We start from the raw sequence: 25,530 nt of genomic DNA on the forward strand, positions 1-25,530 counted from the left end.
ACTGTATTAACAGGCCTTTCATCTGCCACATACATAGTACTCTTGTACAGTACTTAGATGTTTATTGGTGGGGAGCAGAGCCAGACACATCATGTCCTTAAGTGATTTAGCCTTTCTATAGGTTATCTGTGTATAATCTACCAAATGTTTGTCAAGGTCTAAATCTGTTTTGTGGATATTCCAAAACTTTCCAAGTGATTTTTGTACTTCCCTTGACTTGTTTTGTAGGTCGTAATGAACCTAATGTTCGTAGTGGCACTTAACTCTTGTCCATCTGTCTTTTACAACAATTCTTGTCTACCCCTTTTATCTACTTCATTGCATGCATTCATTATACTTTTCTGACTGTAACCTATAGCACGGAAATGGTAAATCGTCTAAATTTTCTCCGCATCAAATCCTTCCATAGTCCTACAATTCATTTTTGCTCTAAGTAATTCACCAAGGGGGATACTCTTGATGAGAACTGTTGGGTGGCAACTCTGGGCATGTAATAGAGTATTACCTGCTGTCTTCTTTCTATACAGAAAGATATCAAGCCTATCCATATTTACCCTTATTTGTACCTCAAGAAATTCAATTGTTTCTTCACTCAACTGACTAGTGAATGAAAGGTTGAGTGTATTCTCATTTAACATTTGTACACATTGGTTTGCTTCCTCTTTACTGCCCTCCCAGACACAAAAAATGTTGTCTATGTATCTAGTCCAGACACTTACATGTTCTTTAAATTGGTCACAAGTGTTGACCACCGGCTCCTCCCACCACCCTAGGTAGAGAAACGCAAATCGGGGGCCAAGTAGGTGTCCATCGCCGTTCCAAGGGTCTGACCATAATTTTGACCATCAAAGATGAAAAAATTCCTCATCTGACAAGTGTACATCATATCGTTTAACATTTTGGTATGAAATACAAAAGGACAGAGATCTACTTTTCAAAAAATGCCTGCACGCTTTTATGCCAGATTTATGAGGGATACTAGTATAAAGGCTGTTGACATCAAGACACATCAATAAATAATTGGCATTCCACTTCACACCTTCTAACAATCGCAGAAAATCACCTGTATCCTTCACAAAGGATGGAAGGGTCTGGACCAGGGGTTGGAGGTAGGGGTCCACATACCGAGAGGTATTCTCAAGGCAACTCCCTCTAGAGGACACTGTGGGTCTCCCCGGGTGGGCTGGTTTTGTCTTTGTGTAGTTTTGGCAGTAGGTAAAGGGCAGGTAACTTGGGAAATTTACATTGTAAAAAGTGATATTCCTCCAGTTCCAACAAGCCTCTTTCTTTCCATTCCCACAACCGCTCCTGGGACTCATTGTTTGCTCTATCATATGCATTTCTCATGGTTTTTTTTTTTCATACCTCATGTTGGACGTGGCCCTTCTGGTAGGTTCACCCCTAAACTTTTTGCTTTTTTTTTTTTTTTTTTTTAAAAACCTTTATTGAAACTTGCAAAGTATTACATGCGCAGGCCCACAACCACAGGGGCCGGCCGCAAGCGTATCAAATGAATCAGGATGTAGAAACAAGAACACGACCGAAAAAAGCAATATCATAGATACGTCATGTGTGAGTGCGCACTGCAAAGCATAAGGATATATGAGGTTTTCGTTTTTTTAAAAGTTATATAGAGTAGGAACGGCTGCAGGAGCAATTGCGTCACACCACATAATAAAATAAGAAGAGGTAAGGGGGGGACGTACCCCGCAGAGCAAACAGAATCAGTTGATGAACCACACAGTTGTCAAAACAATACAGTCGCCGAGGCGGACCTAGAGCAAAAACAATACGACAGCAAACAATAAAGCAGAGCACCATTCCGAAAACTTGCCCCCCAGTAACCTAAAGGCATAGTTGAGTGTAGAAGCCTTATAAGAAAGGAAAAAGGGAAAGAAAGACAGCCAACCCTACTGAAGAGGTGAAGAACCCTCCCAGAGACAGACGGAAAAAGAAGAAAGGGACCATAGAACAAAACAAACTAAAATAACAAACCCCCCCCACACCCGCCACCCTACACCACTGTAATGGCTACGGCCTACCCCACTAACAGCGTGCCTGTCGCCCAGGAACTGCCCCAAAGGAGAGGGAAAGAAAAGAGAAAGCGGAGGAGGAGAAAGCAGACACACTCCCGGACACCCATGCCCACCGCCAACAGCAACCACCCGGAGACACAATAAAACCAATATTCAGCAATTATACAAACCAGTCACGGTAGGATAAATAACAGCCACCCAATTCCCATCACAATATAGGCACAACCCCGGCATTAAGAAAAGCTATTATATCGGAACCCAGTGATAAAGTTCAGCCCTGGCCAGTACGGTCCGTCCTAAGAGTCCATGCCACTCGAGCCGCCATTTTGATGGAAAAGGTAGAGCGTCCATAAAAGTTCTTTGCAGCATAAGAGGATCGAAAACAGGATAAAAGTACATGGCTCGAACTAGGAAAGATGTCCAAGAACAGCGAGCATCCGAAACCATCAGCAAGTAACTCGTGGCCACATGGAAGTTTGTCCATAGAAGAGATGGGTGGCAGCAGGGTCAGGCAAAAGACACTAGTGAGAAGCACGGGCTGGCTAGCCGGCAATAAAGGACCGTCGAGAATCATAAAGTCCGGGCGATGCACAGGGACCCCGACCTCTGAGATGCCATGCATCGCTGGTACCATCTCCAGCTGGAGACCAAACGAGGTGTCGTCCTCAGGTGCCAGGATACCGTCCACTTTCACCATCAGTGTCCGGAACACAGCGACTGTGTGCGAATGGAGCGCCCCAATGGCGGCCACAACGGCCCGCAGTGATGGCGTGCCCCCCGTCCGCCCCATCTCCTCTCGGTAGGTGACAGAGCCGGGTTCGGACCCCGGAGGCCGGCTGCTCCGGAGTCACAGGCCACGTAAATCTGATCACAAATAATGGGCGCTCCTCGTCTTATAGAACACAACTTCGCCGCCAGGGAGGACCCAGCCCGTCGACCCCACCGGGGCAGAAAGGGCCCCGGGCGCCGGGCCTCCACCACAGCAGCCGGCGTGGCACGCTGGCGTGTCCCGGGTGTGGATCGTTCAAAGGATCGTCAGAAAAATCAACAATTCAGGCACTCTTCGGGAGACCGGGCTCAGTCCAGGTCTCACGGCCGATGTTGTTCAACTCCGACTCGGGTAGTCTAGAAATCGAGGCCCCGGCTTCAACACGATGTTAGGCCGAGAATAGAAACACGGCGTATCTTCGTCAGCCGATAAGGTAGAAATCTCGGGATTGCACCTCTGGAAGCAGTAGACCTTCATAGACAAGAAAATCAGGTGTGCAGACAGGATGAAAGACAGGATAATCGAGCTGTTGGCGGAGGTCGACGAAGCCGGGAGCTTATGCGGCCATCTTGATTCGTAGCGTAGCTCCTCCTCCAACTTTTTGCTTTTTAATGGTGACCTGGTGATAGTGATTTTTTGTTTCTGCGCACTTTACCACTGTGTCCCAGGGTAAAGTGCGTTCGTGTGGTGAGGTTGGCCTGCCCTCCCATAGGAATGCATGGAGAATGTATGTGACCATGCTAGTTCCTGATGTTTGGGGAGTGCAGGCTCGAGTTTGGTATGTGCGGACTCGTGAGATTGAATGCTGCGCAATGATGTGTGCGGCGTGAATGTGTATGGTGTGGAAGTGCCACTTCTAGACATGGGTGTGCGTGTGCAGCGAGTGTGCTGGCATGTGATTGGCTGGAGCTGGCTGGTGAGCCTGGCTCCAGGAGTCTGGATGGGTCTGCCCCGGTGGTGAGTGGAGAGATTAGCATGCTGATGTGAGGGAGGGGTGCACCTGGTACCTGAATAGGGCTGGGCTTTCCCCACACATTGCTGGCTCCGCCCCCTGTGGTGCGACTGATGACCCTACCCTAACTAGTGAATAGGAAGGGTGGCTGAGCACATCAAGAGTGCTCCAAAACCAGCTGTGAGTGGTTTCTCTCCCACCCTGCACCCAGACAAAGGTTTTCACTGTATAAAAAGGGGCTGTGTCCCCTTACAAGTTGTTTTCTTCCTGGATCCTTTTCCTGAGGGGGGTTGCTGCTGCTGGGTGCCAGGAGGACCGCCATTGGGGATTGCCTCCCTGCTTAGGAGGACCCTGTGAGCTGGCTTTGGGCCCAGCCTTGCCCCCCCCACCCCATTAAAGGACTTGATGCTGGACTTTACTTGGGTTTGTGGCTGATTTTGCTAAAAGCGCCTGGGAAGCGCTGTTTCTACCTTTCAGGAGCACTGGGTTTTGTATCTGCAGCCCGGAGCTGCAGTCCCCCTTCTGGAGGGATTCCCCGGCGTGGGGATCCCCCTTTTGCTTATTTTCGGCGTGGGAGCCCACTCCGCTTATTTTGCTGATATTTAAGATCCCTAGCGGGTGCCCACCCCGCCAGGGACCTGGTGCCGTTTTGTGCCCCCCAAGCGAGTGCCCACTTCACCTGTCCCTACGGAGGGAGGGGTGCGAGGCACCTTCCTGTGCCTGCCCCCGCCTCCAAACTGAGCAGGAGTCCCGGCTGCCGGGAACCGCAGCAAGGAAGCAGCGCCAGAGAGGAGAGCCGCCCCAGGAGCCGCCGCCGCACAGGGAAGCCGTGAGTGTGGGCGTCTTGGCAGGGAGCTCCTCAGCTCCCAGGGGCATTTGGGCATTTTCGAGTCCCCCGAGCGGGGCTCCAACGATCCTAAGGCAGTTGGTTACCTAGAGCCCATGAGGCTCAAAGCGGGAAGAAGGTAATTTGGAGCCCCAGGGCTCCCAGGGGCATTTTGGCTATCTCGAGTCCACGAGGGACTCCAAAGGAATTGGGCAGCAGTTCTCTCGAGCCTGTTGAGGCTCCAACGACGGGGCCATATTTGTTGAAGAGCCCGCGAGGCACCACCTACGAACTCCAGGGACATTGCTTTGTTTTTGAGCCCTGAGAGGCTCCAGGCGGCCCAGTTGTTGACCAGCCACGAGAGGCTTGTGGGGGCATATTTGTTCTAGGGCCCCTGAGGCTCTTGAAGGCCGCATTTGTTCGCGAGTCCCCCGAGAGGGTCTCCAACGTGGGGGCAGTTGGTTAATTAGAGCCTGCGAGGCTCGAGGTGGCATTTTGTGTTTCCGAGTCCCCTAAGAGGGACTCCAACGACCGGGCCAGATTTGTTTAAGAGCCCAGAGAGGCTCAGGCGGCATCTTGGTGAGTTCGAGTTCCCCGAGAGGGACTCCACCAATCAGGGGCATATTTGTTGATGAGCCCTGAGAGGCTCCAAGCGGCACATTTGTTTAGCAAGCCCTGAGAAGCCCTTGGGCATTTCTACAGAGCCAGCGAGGCTCCCACATGTTTTGCCCCATTGATGATTCAGCTGCCCAGCACTTAGTGGGCAGCTGCCACGTTTAGGCTTGTCCTTTAGCTGCCGGCGCAGCCTGCCCTGACTTTGCTGGACAGAGGGCATGTGAGCCCCTGAGAGGCCAGGTTGGCCTGGGGGGTCAGTGTTCTGATGCTTTCACGCAGATGTTTTGCCTGCCTAATGTGATTTACGCAATGTTTTTGCCCTTGCCTCTAACAATGTGTTTTTATATCTAGAAGGTGGTTTTCCCTAGTATAGTGATGTTAGTGAAGTTATGCTGCCCTGCGTGATGTTTGCCTAGATGTATTAGGATTACATAGGGGATACTTACCCGTTACCAGTGAGTACGGGTTGTGTGCTTTATGTGCTCTTTTGGTACTACAGTATGATTATGTTCTACGTGCTAGTTCTAGAAGTGATTACTCCTGACAGCGGTCCAGGTGGCCCTGTCCCATGTAAATAATCCCCTCTACATTCTGCCTGTGCCCATGGCACCTTGTAAAGTATATGTTTATTATTAATGTTTGTGGTATAATACAAAGACTATTTTTTATATATACCCTTGTGTGGAGTTTCCTTTGTGGTGGGCCTTGGGTGTTGTTGCTGGGTGCGCGCGCAAACGCTTTACACATCACCTCTGGCGGGTAACTTCCTTGCCCTGACTATAGTGGTGGGTTTTGCCTGGCTTTGGCGCAAGCCTCAGCCAACCAGAAATTCCCATTTCTAACACCCCGTGACACCACTGAACTGACTAATGCCTTCTCCCAAGTACAGTTCTTTTGATAGTACTACAACATTGCCTCCCTTATCAGACTTTTTAATTACAATATTACTGTCATTTTTCAGGCCTTTGATAGCTAGAACCTGGGCTTCAGATAAATTGTTATTGCCATACCTCCTATTCTTAGATATTTTCCTAAGATCTTTTATCACCCCCCTCCTCAAAAACATTGATTGCTTCATTAAGAATTTGAGGTAGAAAAATAGATTTGGTTCTGAAACCACTATTGTGGCTCAAATCCAACCTAATGCTCTCATTGATGAGGTTAATTATTGGGTCTGTTATTAGATCTGGTTGGACCCCAAGCTCATTCAGAATGTGCAAAAAATCAGTGTCCCCAATCTGGATATCACTAGGATTAACACTTACATAATTCTCTTGTGTTGTCACATTCAAGGCAAACCATTTTCTTGTGAATTGGAATAAGTCAATCTGTGCCTGGGTATAATCAAATTCAGCCGAAGGACAAAAGGTGAGTCCAAGGGAAAGTACTTCTATCTCTGTATTACTCAGTTCTCATCCTGAAAGGTTGATTACAGTTTTCATGTCAATTGTTGTTTTATCCATCATTTTAGCTGCTTTTTCTGCCCCCTTGTTCTGGATCCCACAGGGTTCTCAGGTTCTTCTCTCTGCCTGGTGTTTGGCCTTCCGTCTCCTCTTTCTCCGCGACCACGACCTCTTAGTCAACTTGCACCTTGTTTGCTCCCATTGTAGTATTGATGCCTTTATTACTGGATTCATTTTCCAGGGTTGCAGTGTCTTCATTGGTTGCTGTCTGCATATATATATATATATTCACTGAAAAAACCATAGGTTTCACACCAGTTATAGTTAGGAATTAGCATTTAAAAAACCTATTAAATTCACTGAAAAAACCATAGGTTTCACACCAGTTATAGTTAGCTGGACATTTTACTCGCATAAAACCATTGAAATTCCCACGTTATAGTTAGTTGGACTCACTATAACTTGCACGTGCAACGCACTGCTGATGACGTCACATATTACATCACTCATGACATGGTCAGTGACATCACTCATGACATCACTGATGACACCATCCTTGTGAAAGAGTGACAGACCTCCTTTAACTGTAATGTAACCCTTGAAACACATATTCAAAAATAGAAACTAAAATTTTCAAAAAAATGGAGATACCCATACCAGTTACAACAACCAATTCAGTAATTCCACCATCTATATACACATCCACTCATTCACCAACAGTTCTATGTAGTCACTCATACATATACTCACTCATCATATGTAGTGATACACCTATACATCCTGTTACACACCGACAGTCATCCAAAAGATACTGTCACACATACTCACACATGCAAATAAACTATTAAACATCCATTTATTTGCATATAGAGTTATACACACACTACCACTTTACTTTTAAGGAAACTTACACATACTTACTCTCTTAAACAATCACTTATAGAAACACATACTAATTTAAAAAGGAACTCTTACAATCCCTCACTCTCACATATACTCACTTATATACATCAATATTCACATATACTACATTAAAACATATGTAGTTACTGATAAAGACACTAGTGAGACAGTCATTCACTCACTAACATACACATATACACACTCATCCACCCATATAGTCCTGCACATGTGCTGTATTCAAAACACATACAAACAGAGAATCAGTCATTCATGCATCTATGTGCTAAGTAATACCCCCACCAAACCATACAAACACTTATACTGATACTAAGAAAAACATCTAATAACCCATATACCTACAGATGTAGCTACACACCAACCCATGCAGCCACTTATACACAAAATGTTACATTAATACATATATTTAAATATTTAAACATTACTCACTAATATTTATTTTTCAGAAAGACACACATTCACTGGATGGTGTCAGCAGTGATGTCATGAGTGATGTCACTGACCATGTCATGAGTGATGTAATATGTGACGTCATCAGCAGTGCATTGCACGCGCAAGTTATAGTGAGTCCAACTAACTATAACGTGGGAATTTCAATGGTTTTATGCGAGTAAAATGTTCAGCTAACTATAACTGGTGTGAAACCTATTTGTTTTTTTCAGTGAATTTAATAGGTTTTTTAAATGCTAATTCCTAACTATAACTGGTGTGAAACCTATGGTTTTTTCAGTGAATTTCAATGTTTTTTTAATAGCAAATCTTTATAATTATAAAAAATAATAAATTGAATTTCATATTGTATAATTATGTCAATTTTTAATTTATTTGTTTTTTATTTTTCACCCCGGGGCGCTCCCGGGGCACGTACCGGTAAACGCACGGGTAAGCGCAATGTTACGGCGCGACCCGGGGCGCGTACTGGTGAGCGTCCCGATAGCGCTATTGCCGCGAACAAAAACAACATCGTGACGTATTGCGTAGCCCCCACGCCTTGCGTCATAAGACACGTATCGCGTAGCCGCGAGATGCGTCTTATGACGCACCGCGTAAGCGCACCCGGAAGCGCATACGATCGCGCAACGTAAGCGCCCCGACGCGCTTACGCTACGCGCCCCAGGGCGCGTAGCGTAAGCGCATCAAGCCATGTGACTTCAAAATAACACTTTTCATTGGTTCAGAACTTTTTTTTGAGAAACCCACCCATTTCTCTCACTATTGCTTTGTACTTGGAGAGAGCAAGAGCTGTTCTGTGTATTGTCTTCTTTTCCTAAATTTCCTGATCTACAGCAATGGCTGCAAGGGAGTCATCCAGCAGTGATTCAGATGAATTTTTGCATGAGGACCCTCCTCACCAGAAACAAAAGAACCACTTCATCTGGAAATTTTATGACATCCCTGAAGGACAAAAAAAAGTTAATGCTCCAAAAGTAACCTGCAAAATATGTGGCAGTATTTTATCCAGAGGCAATCTTCTAAAAAATATATAGCTTTGGAAATGCCAATTTAATTAGGCATGTCAAGAGAAGACACCCAATCAACTTTGCCAGGGAGAGTGTCAGAGAACTGGCACGGAATTTACCAACAGATGGCGGAAGCACCTCCACTGGTGGAGCAACACCTTCGGGACCACCACGTGGAAGAATGGTCCCTAACATACAGCCGGTGTTTGCAGGCATCAAATTTCTGTGCACGCAGTGTGATGAACTCCTCTGCTATGGGGAGCAGAGTGTTGAACTCATTGCTATAAAGAAACAGGATCACCGCTGCCCTCCCCGTCCCTAAATTTTCACATTTTTTTGCTCCTGTTGAGCAGTTTTTGAATCCCTGTTTTTGTTTTTCCCCTGAAAAAAATCTATAAAAAAATATAAAACAACAAAAACAAAAAAAAAGTTCTTTTCAGAACTACCTCCAATTTATAAAAAAATTCAATTTTTTTTTTTTAAATCTGTCATTCTTTTATCTCCATGGTACGCTCCCCGGTGCGCGTACCGGGCGCTCCCCCCCGTGAAAATCGAAAAAAAAAATATTTTTTTTTCGCCCCGCGGGACCCTTTTATGGCCCCCACATCAAACCTAGGGGCTAAGGGGGGTTGTACCCTGCCCCCTTTTGCTCATCTCCCCCTTTGATTTTTGCCACCTCTTGTGTCTCGATCCTACCGAGACACAAGATGGCGGCCGCTGTGGACTGTTTTGAATGTTTACAGACACCTGAGAGCCAATCAGCTTGCCGTGCGCAAGTCGCGTGGCGCGCCCGGAGCGCTCCCCGGTACGCGTACCGGGGCGTGGCTCTAGATATATAAATTTTTTTGAACCTAAATTAATCAAAATCCTCTGGAGCACATATCTTGAGACATAGCAAAGGCACATCGGGCTACCAGTCCCTACAATTTTGCCAAGTTTGGTGAAAATCCATTCAGCCGTTTGAGCTAAAAGTGCGACAGACCGCCCTATGGAAATTAACATGGGGAAAACACGTTTTGGGACCCCCCTTTTATCTCGGCCCCCGCTTGACGAATCCCCCCCAAACTTTCAGGGAAGGCGCGGAGCACCGCGGGGCAAGGTTGCTGAAAACTTCAGGCCGATTGCTCAACCGGCGCCAAAGTTATTCCAAATAGAATGTTGCGATTTCCCTATGGAAATCAATCCTAACTATAACTACCTACTGGCGACCGCCAGTAGGTAATATATATATATATATATATATTGCAGTACTCTATCCGCCAAGAATCCAATGGAGCAAAACGGACTCAGATAGACAAGCGGACCCAATTTCTTTGTGCGTTTTTCATTTATTCAAATTTTCTGCCCCGCATCTCATGCCGCTAATATATATATTTTATATTATTTTTTATTTTTTTTTGCACATTCTGAATGAGCTTGGGGTCCAACCAGATCTAATAACAGACCCAATAATTAACCTCATCAATATATATATATATATATATATATATATATATATATATATATATATATATATATATATATATATATCGCCACAATGTGATCCAGCAGAACTTGAGAGCGCTCCCCAGTGTGTGCTCAGCCCAGGGGTCGGATCCAGACCCAAAAAAACACTTTTTTCTTGCAAAAGGAGCGGCACAACCAGATTGTTTTTTTGAAGCCTTTTAAACAGAGCTTCACCCCACCGGTGGGGTGAAGCTCTGATTAAAAGGCTTCAAAAAAACAATCTGGTTGTGCCGCTCCTTTTGCAAGAAAAAAAAAAAAATATATATATATATATATAGAGATATACACCCAAACACACATATATATATATATATATATATGGCACACTACTGGTTGGGGAATAAAGTCCTCTTGGATGCTGAGGGACCTTGAGTGCCAAGAAGCATCCCTTCCCCTCATCATCAAAACCTCCCCCACCCTCCTCAGCTTCAGGAAGCAAGTACAAACTTGGCTGTTTCCACAATAAAGATCTTGTAATTGTCATCATCAGATCAATTAAGCGCCGAGACACCCCCGGGTATTTGCGCGCTATAAAAATTGCCAAAACATAAACATAAGAATACCAAGAAGTTCTCCTGGTACCTTCTGCAAGTCCTACACAGCAGGATTCCTGTGAGCTGGTCAGAGGCCCTGCCCACTTTCTCCACCTCAATGAAAACGCCATTACTACTCAAAAACATAGAAGTTCACTGAAAAAAACAAAGGTTACAGGGGCGTTATAGTTAGGAAAAGGAATTTTAAAAAACAGAAATTCACTGAAAAAAACAAAGATTACAGTGACGTTATAGTTAGGCTCAGGTTTCACTCATATAAAACTTGTGAAATTCTGCAGTTATAGTTAGCACAGCTAACTATAATTCATGCCCCCGCTATGCACTGCTTATGACCTGATACATTAAATCAATCATGACATGATCAGTGACATCACAGATGACATCCCTGATGACATCAGTGATTACATCTCAAATGACATCACTGAAAATACCATCTGCAAACTCATTAATGCACCCACTCACACCCAATAGAACCTTTCATACACCCACTCCCACACTGCCATTCACAAACCCACTCACAGACCCATACCAGTACTTACACATCCATTCACTGATTCATAGATCTACACACACATCACCTCACTCACCTATACAGCCACTCATTCACCCACTCACTCGCAAATACAGCCACTGACATATCCACTGATACACCCATACAGTCACTCTCTCACTAAGTCAGTCACCCATTGGGCTACTCACACACCTACTCACTCACCCCTACAGTCAATCACATAGCCACTTACTCACCCATATAGTTACACACCCACACACTTACTTACTCATACAGCTACTAACACGTACTCCCTCCCCAATACAGTCACTGACACAAGCACAAACTTACCCATACAGCCACTCTCATATTCACTCACTCACCCATAGAGTCACTCATATACCCCATCACCCACATATAGTGCCTTTCACATACCTAGTTACTCACCCATATACCACTGACATGGCCACTCACTCACCCATACAGCCATATACACACTCACCCACACAACCCCTCACTCACACACACTCACTAACCCATATAGACACTGACTCACCCACTCACTCATCCATACAGGCAGTCACACACCCCATCACCTACTGACACAGACGCTCAGACAACCAATCACTCACCCATACAGCCAATCACATACCCACTCACAAACCCATACAGCCACTTAGAAACCAAATGGCAGACTGATACAAACATTCACTGAACCAGTCACTCAATCATATATTTACTGAGAGACCTAATCACTCACTTATACAGTCAGTGACACACCCAGTGAATCATCCATATAGGCACTCATGCTCCCACTGATTCACCATTACACCTTGGTATATATATATTTAACACTCATAAGCTTTTGACAAATACTCACAGTCACTGGATGATGTCATCAGTGATGTCCTTTGAGATGTCATCAGTGATGTTATCATGAATGTCACTGACCATTTTATGAGTGAGGAAATATATGAGAGGTCATAAGCAGTGCATTGAGGGGGCGCAAGTTATACTTAGCTCAGCTAACTATAACTGATGAATGTCACTGGTTTTGTACGCGCAAAACCTGAGCCTACCTATAAACGTCCCTTTAACCTCTGTTTTTTTTTCTGTGAATATATACACGTGAGAAAGGCCGTCCTGGCTCAAACACGTCGGTGTGACAGACTGGGCTCTGTTAATAAATCTAAATAACCAGTTATTGTTCCAGAGTGCGGTGTCTTTTGTTAAAAAAAATGGACTCCTGGCCGTTGGTTTGGCCCAACGTCCGCACCCGCTGCTGTGCGATCCGGCTCTGAAAACACATTGTCAGAAAACATATATATATATATATATATATATATATATATATATATATATATATATATATATATATATATATAAAATTATGTATAAAAAATATATAAAATTATTTTACAAAATTAGGGAAATGTTAAGTGACTGAGATGAGTATCTGGAAAGGAGATGCTCTACTAAGGCAGATGTTTATCCCTTTAACTATTTTAGCCTCGTTAACTATATTGTATGTCAAATTACTAAGTAACCACACCCCTTCACATTTGAACCTCCTGGTTTCATGTCTGAATTGACATCTCAATGCTCATTTACTTCAGTCTGCTCTTCAGGAAAGGCTTTAAATTCAATAGCTTCTAGTTCAACAAAATGGCATTTAGGAATGCCTCACTTTTGTCTTGAATACAAAATGTTAGCACTTTAGTTGTTCATTAGAAGTCTGGTGAGAACTGCAGTTGCTTACTAGGAAAGTAACTGGCAGAATGATACTGTTGTCAAAAGTATATATTTGACTCTGCAATTACTGAAAATGGTTGAGGCCTGTATTTGCAAACCCAGACAATGTGACCTCATTTTTGCTTTCTAGAGCACTATCTATCCTTTCTATTACAAAAGAACCCTACTTTGTTAATTGCTAAAGAAAATGCTTTAGGTTTTACAGTTTTGATTCCCTAAAGATGGCTTCAGGTCTGTCAAATTCTTGTCATAAATTCAGAATGCTGGCACTCTAGTGCTTTATTATAACACTTGATAGCTGCAGTGAAACACCAGAGTGTTAACTGAAAGACTGCTGTTGTTGTTAAAAGTACATGCTCAGAATCTCAGAATGTATTCTCACATCGCTGAGGAACATAGGAGGATATGTACAAGCCCCTATCACCACGGAAACATCACTTTTTTGATGTTTCTGTGGCGATAGGGGCTCCGCCTTATTTACAAGGCAGCGTTAAGCCACTTAACGTGGCTTAAAGCTGCCTTGTGAATGAGGCCCCCTTACACACTATGCTTAGTGTGAAAGGGGAGGGCAGTGGGTGTTGCAGTGGGCGTTTCAATGCAAAACCCATTGATTCTGATGCTGCCTCCTATTTACAAGGGAGGTGCAAATAGGAGGCCGCACCAGAATTGAGACCAGGGAAAACCTGGTCTTAACCTGGCGAAGTGAGAAAATATTTTTTATTTCTGCTCGTTTTTACTGTTTTCATTTGTGCTGCATTGTGCAGCACTCATGAAAACAGGGGGTTTGCTTGTGTTTGGCTTGAGTAGGGGTTCACCCCCCCTCAACCAGTAACCCAATTTCCCCCAATATGAATGTGTAAGGAGAGACAGAGAATGACAGAGAAGGGTTGTGGTGGTATGGTCAGATTTCTTAAGGCATTTGATAAAACATGCTGCAGCATGTAGGACACCATTCAGTTGGGTCAGTGAGTTGTTGGGGTGTCATGGTATAGGTTTTTCCTCCATCTAAGTGATACAGATGGCACCTCAGAATTTATTTTCTGGAAGAAATGGTTTTACTTTTTTCCAGAGAGAGAGAGCTGGTGCCATGTCATCTCCATCCTCTTTTTACTGTGTTCTATGAAGAAGTTATCAGCATGTGGGATGAAGGCTAGTGATTTTGCTTTGACTGTAAGGGGGTGATTTAACCAATCTAGAGTCATATTTTGGAAATAGATTTGGACTTGCTGCTTTTGTTGTTGCTGTCAAACTGGAGAAATGGTTTGTGGCTAGATTTAGCTTCATGTAGGTGTTGAACATCCATGATTGAAAGAGGTTGAGGCAGTCTTTGAGTCAGTGACTGTAAAGAGCTGAGGAAACCCTGAGACAGAATTGTGTGGTATTGGTGTTTTGATGAATTTTGATGTTGCTGATATTTCACTGGGTTCCGTGTATTAAATGAAGAATACCAGGCACAGGTTGGAGCTTGGTGCACTGCTCAGGGATCTTCTGCGATCTTAAAGTATGAAAATTAGTGATCTGTTTATTGGTGCAAAGAAATTAGGTGAACTACTGTAGGATAGTTTTGGAGAATACTGCATGTGAAGGTATTTTGTGAATGATGGTTAAGTTCTCAACTGAGTCAAAGACAACAAAGAGGTCTGGTAGTACCAAGAAGCAGCAATCATTGATGTCTTTGATGGAGAAGATGTAATCTTCTATTTGGATGGTGGCATGCATAAGGCTGTATTGTGCTTTGAAGCTTATTCGCTAGTCATGAAGGAGATAATTGACTTTGCTATTATATCTGAGTTGGAAGTCGGGAGCGTTTTCAATTATTCCAATGAAGCAGGATGAACCATTGGATGGCAGTTGGTGACATAATCAGGGCCCATGAAGAGAAGCATCTGGCTGGTTTTCAATCATCTGGCAAGATGTCTTATGGACAAGAAGGTATTATTAATGGTAAGTAGGGGTAGGAGTTCTTCTCATGAAAGGAGTGTAATGAGACATGAGGGTACAACATGCTCTTTTTAGAGTGTGGCTTTGCGATGTTTTGTCTGTGTGCCTATTTGGAAAACATGGAGCATCGCACAGTGTCAGTACACCTTCTGAAATTAGGGAAAGCCTCATTGTTTTTGTTTCCCACAAATATTACACACACAGTTGTGATTATGGAAGGCGAAGCACACATTTCTTCATCCCCTTCTTTAATCAGAACTTGCATTACAGAACAGAACATGATGCAAACACCCATTGTGCTACTGGAGAAAGTTTCACGATATAAGCCATGACCTCTGAAACCAAGATGTGAAAGAAAATCAACTGCCCACTTCTAAACTCATGCTGAAAGTAAACTTGGGAAGCCCACGTGCAAATAAATAAACAATGGTATTGATTAAAATTAAATAGAACTATCAAAGCCAAACAGTACAATTATCAGAACGTCAATTTGACAAACTATCTTTTTAGCTTAATTTATTAGTGGAATCAATATGGTTTCAGAGCTCTCAATGCTTACACTGCAGGTACACGGCAGGCACTTATACACAGGGTTAAAAGATGACTAATAGGGTTATAATATTTCTGACGGTTGATGATATTTTGGATTTCATGCTGTATATTTTGAACATGGTCTTTAATTGCCCATGTATACCATTGTTATGCAAACAATGAAGTTACTGTTGTGGCAACCAGATCTACATGCATTCAGAAGACTATCTGGGTAATGCTGTCCTGTACATAAAAGCAATAGTGAAAGGAGTTTATAAACTCAGCCAATGGAGTTATATAACCATTTAAGACAAATAATGGTGGCTCTGTGCAGTCTTTTGTGATTGTGAGACCATCACCTTAGGGTTAGGATTAATTAGGGTACAGCTACAGTTTACAGGAACCTGAGAAGAAGGATGCAATCCGTGCCATGACTGAGTAGCAAACTCCCATATGGCGCATAGAATTCTGTAGAAATCGATGGTGGCTGGTGTTTAATCCAGTTCATGGTTCTGGTGAACATCAATCATCAGATCATCATTTGCCTCATCAGTAGAAACCTTCCTGCACAGAAACCTGCCTTTTGCTTTTGCAGGACACCAATATTCTCAATTAATGTATCCCACTGATATGCTTCAACTCTTTCAAGTAATGTCAGAAATATGAATTAGGAAATAGAAAGGAAAACAAATCTAATTGATTCATTAACTCCAAAATATGATATAAGTTGATAAAGAATTACTATTGGTATTTTCAGTTCGATCACAAATTTCTGACATACTTATAAACCCTACAAAATATTGTCAGTTTAAGAAAAAAATGTTATTGAATTTTTAAGATAATCACAGTACATACGTTATGAGGTCATATAATCAGAAAAAATACTATGAGTACATCAGAGATACATAACATATGTATGAAAAACTAAATAGTATGATGAAGAGGGAATAGAGGATAGAGAAAGGAAGAAATAGGGAAAGAGACAGAGAAGAGCCAGAAAGAGAGAGGAAAGATAAGAAAAGAAGGAGAAAAAGAAAAGGGGAAGAGAATGTGGGATTAAATCGAAAACAGTCAAGAAGGAGCATTGGAGGAAAGATAAGACGTGAAAGGAAGCCATAAAAGATCTGATTTAATTTTTAGGGGAATAGAAGGAGAGGCAACAATAGAGATCCTATGTTCATCACATACAAAATTCCACCAAGTAAGAATAGAAAGCTTAGAATTATCTTTCCAACACGATAGAATGACTTTGAATGCAATAGAGATCAACAGGTCTAACAATTTGACAGAAGAAGGTATAATATCAATATCATCAGATAACGAGGGAGCGGAACATGAAAATATACGCATACATGTTTTCCAAACTTCCTTCCAAAAGGAAAGGACACGGGGACATGCATATAATAAGTGTGTAAGTGTTCCAGACTCCGTAGAACAGGACCAACACATGTCAGAAGAAGTCTGGGAAAACTTATGAACTGTAACAGGTGTAATAACGACTCTATGATAAATAAAAAACAAAGATTGAGTAATTCGAGCAGCAACAGATGTTTTAAACAGTTTGGACCAAATACGATCCCACAACAAAACAGGGAATTCAGTTTCTAGGTCACATTCCCATGCAATCTCAACAGAAGATTTGGGACGAGTACCAACAGTCGAAGTCAAAATTGTATAAACATGGGCAGCCTTTGGTTGATGGCATGACAATAAAGGATATAAAGGGGAGACAGGGACAAAGGAAGGGAAAATATCAGTAGGAGAGTAGGAGGCTAAATGAGACAGAATGGCAGAAGTAATAATGTTGTATTCATTCACCGAAGAAGGGGGTAAGTCAAATATGGTTTGTAAATCAGTATAAGGAAGGATAGAGCCATCAACAAAAAACTGATGAACGAATACAATATTCTTTTCCTTCCAATGTTTGAAGTAGAACGATTTCCCTTTGTAACGAAGGAATTTGTTATACCACACAACTGAGGCTAAAAAACATTGCAATGGGGATAGTTGAGAAAAAAATACATTGGAAAGCACAGTTTGAGAATACTTTAAAATAGGGAATTTAGTCAAAAAAGAAGAATTGGACATAAAAATAGTATGCTGAAAAGAAAAATCCTTCAACAGAGAGCGTTCAAGGATAATCCATGCAGGTATGGGTGTATCATTAAAAACATATGCTAAAGAAAAAGCTTGTCGAATCAAAAAGGCTAAGTGGTACGTTCTAAAATTGGGAAAGCGAACGCCACATTCTGATTTGGGGCGCATCAGCTTATTCATGGCTATACGAGGATGTTTGTTATTCCAGAGGAATTTGGAGCAAACAGAGGTTAAACGGGAGAAATAGGAAAGGGGGATTTTAAAGGGGAGCATAGAGACAGTATATAAAACATGTGGAGAAATCATCATTTTAATTGTATCCAAACGCCCCCACCATGAGAGATATAAAGGAGACCAAGTTTGAAGAAGGGATTGGAGCTTCAGTATGAGGGAATCAAAAGTAAGAATAAGGGTAGCTTTCAAGGAAGTGGAAAACCAAATACCAAGATATTTAATTTTGTTTGGGCACCATGCGAAATCAGTGTCACTAAACATGTATTGATAACATAGCGTGTTAAGTGGTAAGACTTCAGTCTTGGAGAGGTTCAGCTTATATCCCGAGACAGAGGAATACAAACGGACCTCTTCCAGGAAAGGAGGAAGAGAGGATGCAGGGTCGGACATATAGACCAGCACATCGTCCGCATAAGCTGACAATTTAGTTTCGGTCGTGGATAATTTAAAACCAGAAATCTTGGGATTAGACCGAATTCTTTCTAAGAAAGGTTCAAGGCACAAAATAAATAATAGAGGGGATAAGGGGCATCCTTGTCTAGTACCTCTAGAGAGGGGAAAAAATTTGGAAAATTGATTATTAACAAAAATACTAGCACGTGGAGAGGAATATAGGAGTTTGACCATCGATATAAAAGAAGGACCAAATCCAAACCACTGCAAGGTATGGAACAAGAATTGCCAGTTGATGCGGTCAAACGCCTTTTCTGCGTCTAAGGAAAGAGCAGCCAGAGGGATTTGAATTTTTTACTGTGGGAAATGACATTGGAAAACATACGGGCATTATCAGAGGCAAGTCTACCTTTTACAAAACCTACCTGATCAGTTTTAATTAGACAAGGGATAAGGGAGTCAAGACGTAAAGCCAAAATTTTTGCGAAAATTTTACAATCATAGTTAATTAGAGAGATGGGGCGAAAATTTTTACATTGGGAATGGTCCTTGTCAGGTTTGGGAATGATAACAATTAAAGCCTCCAGAAAGGATCCAGATGCCTTTGCATTCAAAATAAATGAGTTAAATAATTGTAAGAGTTTTGGAACAAAAATGGCATGAAAAGTGGAATAAAATTCCACGGGAAGGCCATCAGGACCTGGTGCTTTGGATTTTTTAAGTGAATTAATGGCTTGAGTTATTTCTTGAATAGTAATCTCTTTTTCCAATAGAGCGAACTCATCTGGCTTGGATGGGGGAGAAGGAAGGTCAGCAAAGAAGGACGTTAAATTAATAGGAGAGGGGTGCGTGTCATCAGTGTATAAGGCCTTATAATAGTTATGAAAAACATTAGCGATATCTTCATCCGATGAAACTAGTTTGTTTAGAGAATCATTAAAGATTGGACCTATATTTTTACGTTCTGATTTGACTTTCAAATAATTTGCTAGCATTTTCCCTGCTTTATTTTGACCACCGTGAAATTTGGACTTGATTTTGAGAATAGTGTTACACGCTTCATTTGTGATAATCTTGTTCAAGTCCGATTTGGCTGAAATTAAATCTTGAAGTGAAGAAGGGGATTTAGATGAATAATATAGGTGGTCCAGGGATTTAATTTTCTGGAGTTGCTCTACATATTTTTTCTTATGAAGTTTCTTTTTGTGTGCAACGTAGGAAATAGTAAACGCCCTAAAAGCAGCTTTAAAGGCAGCCCAGTTGTTAGGAATAGAGGTGTCAGAGGGGATATTAAGGGTGAAAAATTCTTCAAAGAACTCCATACTTTTCTTCATAAAAACCGTGTCTGATAGCAAAAAGGAGTTAAATTTCCAACGATTGAATTTGGATGAAATAAGGGAAAGGTCAAGTGAGGTAAAAACAGGAGCGTGGTCAGAAATAAATATGGAACCAATCACAGAATTTTGGATGGAGGGGAGTAATGATTTGCTAACCATAATATAGTCAATTCTAGATCGGGTCTGATGAACATTAGAAAAAAAGGTATATTCCAACACATCAGGATTACACAGCTTCCATGAATCAAATAAAGGACGTGAGGCAATGGCAGATTGAAAATTCTTATGGGACTTATCGGGTTGAAATTTACTGGAAGAAAGTCTGTCTGAAAAAGGGTCCAACCATTGATTAAAATCACCGGCAATAATAAAGTCAGGAGAATCAATGGAGGAAATTAATGTTTTAATATCGGTCCAAAACTTAGGATCAGGACGTGTCGGACCATAAATATTAAGTAACACCAACGTCTTATTATGGATAATTACCTTTGCCATAGCCCAACGTCCTTCATCATCAGATTGAGAAGAGATTATCTGTACATTTAAAGCTTTATGAAAGAGAATAACGACCCCCCCTTCTTATTAACAGCAGGAGAAAAAACAACTTGGCCCACCCAATGCCTTTTCAACTTTAAAGATTCCACATCAGAACAGTGCGTTTCTTGAAGAAAAACAACCTGCGAATTGAGTTTCGATAAATGAGACAATACCTTTTGACGCTTGATGGGATGTCCAAGACCACGAACGTTCCATGAGACAAATTTACACACCATGGACGGAGTAGGAGACGGGTGACAAGCGGATGAAACACACGGAAAGGGAGCAGCTACGGAATAGGGAATAACAGATACAAAAAACGCATGAGACGTAAATTCCCAGAAAACTCTCAATACAAAAACATAACAGATTATATTCCAAAATGATCGACAAAAAGGAAAACAATGGAAAAAAAGATTGCATAGGAACAAAGATATATGGAACAAATAAGAAAAAGAAAGAGCAAGCTAGCAAAAAGGAAGAAGGGAAAGAAGAGAAAAAAAATGGATAAGAAAAAGGGAGAGAAAATAAAAATGAAAGAAGAATGAACAGATCAAGGCACAGAAGCCTGATCTGAGAAGGAAAGGAGAACCAAAACGAATGAGGCATAGATACACCAGACAAGGGACATGCCCCCCCGAGCAACCACACATGGACCCAGAAAAGAAAAAAAAAAAAAGATATCAGAATGTAAGAGCTAAACCTCAAGAATGAGAATAAAGAACATAAGAAAGAGCAAAATAGGATAAGAAGAAGAAGAGAATAACTGCATTATGGAGGAAAAAAGCAACACAAGAAAAAGCCAACAAGCGGAACATTAGATGGCACTGTCCATATTCGAAGGCGTGATACTCCGAAGAAATTCATGAAGCTTCTGAGGGTCATCATATGAAGAGGTGCGGCCATTATGCGTGATCTTGCAAAAGCATGGATGAAGGATACCATATTGAACGTTGAGCTGCCTCATAAGAGGACGGAGGGTCAGAAATTCCTTGCGTCGAGCATTCGTCGCTGATGAAAGATCTTGAGAGATGAAAATGTTATGGCCGGACCATTGGAGGTGTCTCTTGAGTCGAGAGGCTTTTAAGACTGCCATCAACTCCGTAAATTCTAGGAAAAGCATAATAATGCCACAAGGCTTATTAGAGTTCGAGTTAATGCGGCCCAGGCGATGAGCCCTCTGTATATTAAGAGGGTGTGACGCAGGTTGGAGGTTTAAGAGTTCCTGTAAGAATTTACGTATGAAAGCCACCATGTCAGGCCCTTCCAAATTTTCCGGAACACCATAAACACGAAGGTTATTTCTTCGATTTCGATTTTCCAAATCCTCCGTGTGTAGCTTAAGTTTATGGATCTCCTGCTCTAATATTGGAATTTTAACTGAAACATCCTGGATATCACTCACTCTTTGCTCTAAGTTTAAGACCTTGCCCTCCATAAGCACCCAACGATCCTCAATTTGCTTAAGGCGGTCATTTGTAGCAGACATAAATGGTTGAAGACCACGCACCTCCTCAAGGATAGAGTCTAACACCGGGTTTGGTGAAGATTTTATGGGAGAAGGCGGGTCATTTTTGAGTCTTTTAGGCTTGGTACCTGTTTGAGACATCTTTGAGGTCTGAGAGTCAGTCGCCATGTCTGCAACGTTAAATAAAGCAAAAAGGACCGTACAGGCTGGAGAAGCACGGTAAACACAGCCCAAGGAAGATGTAGTATGACTAAGAGCAAAGAAGCACAAAATACTAGCACCTCAGTCAAGCCGCAAGAACCACGGAGTAAAGAGCAGAAGTAGAGCAAGAAGTCCCAAAACACTGGTGAAGTAGAAATAGAATGATGAGGAAGGGCATAGTAAATGAACATACATCGGCATTAAAATATCGTGACCAGCATAGGAGTTTACATCAGCGTAAAGTCATTGAGTGACAGCACCTGGTTTAGGAGCGATACTGGAGAAAAATGGAATACTTATGAGGAAGCTGCAAAAGCATGAGGTGAAGCATTCCTAAGATGGCGGCAAGCATTTCAGCTAGGTAGACTCGAAATTGTGAAAAAACGGCAAAAAAGAAACATGCAGCATATGTGAAAAAAAGGAAAGGTAACCACGAGTCAATGTAGGAAATCTCCGTGGAAAATTGGCAAAGTAATATTCCCTCAGAACAGCAGTAATGTCAGAAGCTGCAAAAAACGCATGCGTGTGACCGGTGTGTAAAATGGCGGCCGTCCGCTTTACATGATGAGAGAATTACCGGTAAGGTGACAACACATCACCGCTGCATGAGCACGAGCGAAAACAGCATCCACTTGGTCACGGCGTGTTCCGCTGTAATTGCAGCCGTCTCCAGACGAGAAAGAAGAGGTAGAACCGCTCTCACGGCATCTTCAGTAAGGGTCCGTAGCGGAGCTCACGGAGACGACGTCCTCTCCTGTCGGCGCGCAAGCCACGCCCCCCCTACAAAATATTGTGACTGTGTTTTTGAGTATATAAAAGATCAGCGCAATTGAGCAACAGTTGTTGAACAAGAATAAATGTGTTACAAGAGAATAAATATATAGGTATAACATTAAACTTATGTCATGAAGCATAAAGATTCAATTTACTTTATGAATTTTCAGCAATCCTGGTACACATTAGATCACAAAATCACTTTCGGTCGCATGTATCAAAAATCCATTTTGCATTCCTTAAATAGCATATTTTAGGTAATCGCTATTTAAAGAATTCAAAATGACCTGTACGAAAATAGTGATTACCTAATAGTGATTCCTAAAGTTACGCAATCACAATTAGGTAATCACTATTAAGTAGTATTACTCCATTAGTTCCTATGGGCCTAAAAATGGTTTAGCATAACCTAATTTGCGATTTCCTAATTGGTCATCACAAATTAGGTAGTGCCCGGGGGCATAAAGTCCTCCTGAAGCATTCCTAAATAAAATGTGCACATGCCCTAGAGGCATGTGTGCACTACACAGCACTTTCAAAAATGCTTTTTTGTGCATTTTACCAATTTGCAAATGGTTACCATCAACTTGGAGTCTATGGTAATAGCATTCCCTATATGCACAGGTTGCATTTAGGAAATGCTTGGTACATATGCTATGGGAACCACAAATGATGATTCCCTATTTGTAATCGCACTTTTACTACAAAGCCTTTCATACTTCTTTAAAGGCTATTTTGCATTTGCAAACAATAGAAATTACCAATTCGCACCCTTTACGAATGCAAAATTGTTTGCTAAATGTGACTCCTTGCCATTGATTCTTAAAAGGGCTATCCGCTAACAAAAATAACCAAACCTCTCAAAATCCTAGTCAACATCATCAAATAAACAAACATTCTAAAATGTGTACTGATGCTGTTTGTTAGAGTTGCAGGACTTGGCAAAGAGAACTTTTTGTTCTACAGTGGACGTGCACCTTAAGGCGTTTTATTTTTTGTTTAGAAAATATTTATAGCATCAGTCTCTCGAAGAGCTGCTGCTTACGTTTTTCATAAATGAACTACTTTTTCAAAAAAAATCATGCAACGTTTTATTCTCTTCCTCAATTCGGCTTGAATCAAAATGGATGGAGTTTTCCCCATGAGACGGTTCTGAATACTATTTGTAGGTTAATTAGATTATTGATCCTGAGCCACTGGTAAGGATTAACTTTTTTCTTGTTAGGAAAAAAAATCCCTCATCTTAGCGAACTCATTAAAGTTTTATTGGAATTGTTCTCCATGCTAAAACATTTCCAGATCCTTCTCCGTCTACGTTGAGTGCAATAATACCTTTTATAATGCCGAGAAAGGTCTGTAGGTGTATGTGTAGGTAGGATGCGAAAACCTGGGGATGCATTTTGCCAATTAAATTAGGCAGAGCTTTATCTCACCCATTCATAATTCGTAGTCCGCCTGCCATGAGGCGAGAACCAAATCACTGCATCTTCATTAACACTACATATTCCGATATTATTTGTATCTAATGATCTTTTTTTTTTTTTTTTAAATGCTCATTACTAAAATCGGAGAATGTTCCTGGCAACCCCACAGGAATTAAAACCACACTGTTTGGAAAATGGTTCAGTTGTAAGAAAGTGACCATCAAAATCATGTTTACCCTTACTGCCACCTTTGAAATAGGTGTCTGCAAATGGTTTTAGGAAGGAGGGTAACAGTAATGGGGCCTCTACCGACTACCTGAAAACGAGTATTGAAGAATTATTTGTCATTTCACGGAAACAATTGTCTTATTTTCCATTAAGCAGCATGTTATATTTTGTCCGGCTGGTGTCATACACCTGCTTTGCAGGGCTGCTCCAGAAAGGCCTTGCAGCCGGTTTGTCCTGAAAGCAGAGCACTGAACATGGTTCTATTACCATTTGTTTATTAGCTCAACAGACTGCGAATTCTAGTGGTGCTTATACTTACGAGCCTCCGATGACACTTCTTTGAGACGCAATCAAAAAGAACAAAGTTATTAACATGCTAATCTGTCACCTCCAGCACTGAAGGAGTTTTTTTTAGATAAAGTGCGACCTTATTGTTGACTAGCTGCAGACACAACCAGCAAATCCAAGAACCGTTATTAGCATGCTAATCTCTTACCTCCAGCACTGAACTGTGGCTTCAGATAAAGTGCAACCGTAATGTTGTCTAGCTGCAGATATCACCATTCATTACCCTGTCCCTTCGCAGTGTCTGCTAATCCAATCGATGCCTGCATTGTGTGCTTCAAGAGTTATTTAGAGATGATTCACAGAGCACGCCATGCATTTACCCGTGTAGATTTACTCCTATGTTTAGAATACATTTGCAGTTTTGGATACTCATAAACGTTTCTGTGGATACTCCTGCGAAGGTATGACTGCTAAAGCTTTCCCAAGAGTTCGTCTGAATATGGCTAGGTGAATTATTTCACTCCACAGCACCCCAATGCGTATTAAAGTGCAGGACGTTTAGGGGAATATTCACAACGAAGTGGAGGAGAGAGGCGTTAGCCTTCTTGGCTTAACGCCTCTCTCCACCACTTCAGAAAAGCAAGGCTGCAACATATTCACAAGGATATGGTGCAGCCTTGCGTTTCCCCCTGCGATGGCGCTAAGTTTCACAACTTAGCACCAACGCAGGCACCCGTGCACCAGAGTGCAAGGATGTCTGCAAGCAGGGAGGTTTGTATATTTACAGGAAGGT

The sequence above is a fragment of the Lissotriton helveticus genome, chromosome 10, assembly GCF_964261635.1.
Source record: "Lissotriton helveticus chromosome 10, aLisHel1.1, whole genome shotgun sequence".
Classification (NCBI taxonomy): domain Eukaryota; kingdom Metazoa; phylum Chordata; class Amphibia; order Caudata; family Salamandridae; genus Lissotriton; species Lissotriton helveticus.